Raw genomic sequence first — 2,533 nt, 5'->3', positions numbered from 1 at the left:
AGGTCGTGCACAATAATTCCTTTGAGAAATTCTTTTAGCAAGTGCCGTTTGATATCAATTTGTGCGCATTATCCAACGAGCTAGCGCGAATGAGTGGAAGGGAAGGTTCTGACTCGACCCTAACTAGGCTGTCTGCAGTCGATGCCAAGGAATTGAGGAAACCTGGGACTGAACCAGCGACCATGGGTGTATTCTTGTCTTACGTAGATCAGGTGTAAATAAGTAGTCGCGCTCCCAACTCAACAAAAAGAACTGGTCAATCTGGACAAGAGGTTGCACTACAAGAATTATACTCTCGACTAATCCACATGTAGAACTAGGTTTAGTACGTATCTTCGGCTACTCCTGTGACTACCTCGACTGATCCCAGCATCACCACGGCGTCACACAGTACCACCAATACACCTGCTACCACGACGGCTTCTTCTGTGACTAGCACAAGAGCACCCAGCACCACCACGGCCACACACAGCACCACCACGGCTACTACTGACATCACTACCAATACGCCTGCTACCGCTAAAATTATGTATCTATTATTGAATGCTCTGTCGGTTGATTCAAACTGCTCATGCGGTGACTGTCGTGGTATGGATGCTTCAGTCTTGAAACATCCATGCCAAACGCTTAACTGTTGTGGTGTTGCCCGTCATTTATGCTACAGAGAGTTGAATTGCCCCGGAAGACAGTGTTGCTGCTCATCGGAATTTTGTGCTACTGTGAAGGAATTAATATTCATCCTACGGATTTCGTAGGCCAGAACTTGACTTTTGTATGCAATCGTAGGCGCACACCTATGATTTCGCCTTTTTGGAATCCTCCACGTCAATTTTTTCCAATATGTATACGAATTTGTAGCAAACATAAAATTTCGCTTTTCATTTGTGAATTGACGAAATCGTAGAGCTGGTCCTACGATTTTTGTAGGGAGTTCATAACGCAGAGGAAATTGTAAAGCTGATTGATTGGCGTTATCTACATCTACATGCATGACTACTCTGACTATATATATATACTATATCTAATGCTATACATACGTGCGCTCTGCAGAAGGAACTTCTGGTGTCCATGGCCGAGCACGCCGCACGCCAATCGAGCTTGGTCGTAAACTAACGTCAACAGTGACGTCTGTTCTGATTGACGTCTGTTCTGATTGGTCGATAACCCTATGACGCCACTGGAGTGACGTCGCTACATTCTCCCCCGGTTATCGACTTCGCCGCTTGTATCTTCGCTCGCAGTTCTTGAACCAGTCGCTTGAAATGGGAAACATGTTTGATGTCCCGCTCAAGTTCCCAGGTCGCTTCGTAATCGGGCAAGCCATGCCACTTGACGAGGTACTCTTTCTTGCGGTTGAACTGCCGTTGCTTCAGCAGCTCTTCGACGATGAAGACTTCGTGGCCACTGTCGTCCAAAAGCATTGGAGTCGCTTTGGGTATGGGTCGGTTGGTAAACCGATCCGTTTGGCCAGGGCACTTCTTCAGTCGATCGACATTGAAGACGTTGTGAAGACGCTTCATGCTCTTAGGCAACTCCAACTTCATAACATTCGGGTTGATGACTTGTATGATCTTAAAGGGACCAATGAACTTCGGTACTAACTTTGGTTTCTCATCCTTGTTCACCAACTTCGCATGCTTGATGGGGACGTTGCGTGTCGCTAGCATTACAAACTCACCTTCGCGAAACTCCAATTTGGAGCGCTTTTTGTCGTAGTAGCTCTTTTGACGAGCCTGTGCTTTGTCAAGGTTCTCAAGTGCCATCTTGACTAATGCTTTACGTTGTTTGGAAAAGTTCTTCACGTACTCATTCAAAGTTTCAACTTGATTAAGAATGGGGTTACGCAACTTTCTGCCCGTGTCAATTTCGAATGGAATCAGTCCCGTCGACGCTTGAATCAATCCTTGGTGCGCATACTCAATGGTACCGAGGTGCTCTGACCAGTCATGTCCGAGGAAACTGACTTGGCAGCGCAAGGCATCTTCGAGTGTCCGATTTCGGCGCTCTGTGGCTCCATCACTCTGCGCTCTTCCTGCAGTCGTCATGAAGTGCTTGACTCCCATGATTTTCATGAGCTCCTGCCAAAACTGGCTGGTGAACTTGGAGTCACGATCACTGATAATGACCGCCGGTAGGCCATGGTGCCGCACTATTGTGTCGAAGAACTCCTTGGCCACTTGAGGAGCATCGACAGTCGACGTCGTAGCACAGTACTTGGGTCGTTTGGACGTCTTGTCCACGCACGTCATGATCGCATCCTTGCCATTGGATACAGGCAAGCCCGTGATCCAGTCGATGGAAACCGTGTGCCAACACTCATCTGGCGACTTGATGGGAATCATCTTGCCATTGGCTTTGGCACTGCTTGTCTTGTAGCGTGCACAGGTTTCGCAAGTAGCGACGTAGAGCTTGACGTCGTCCTCAAGTCCCACCCAATAGTACCATTGTGCAATGTGAAGTTGCGTTCGACGCACACCTGGATGCGCCGTTATGCTGGTGTCATGACTCTGCGAAATGATCTCGCCTTTCAAGT

The sequence above is a fragment of the Aphanomyces astaci genome (genome assembly GCF_000520075.1).
Source record: "Aphanomyces astaci strain APO3 unplaced genomic scaffold supercont1.17, whole genome shotgun sequence".
NCBI lineage: Eukaryota > Oomycota > Saprolegniomycetes > Saprolegniales > Verrucalvaceae > Aphanomyces > Aphanomyces astaci.
The sequence above is the reverse complement of the archived record's forward strand: the minus strand, read 5'-3'. Positions refer to the sequence as shown.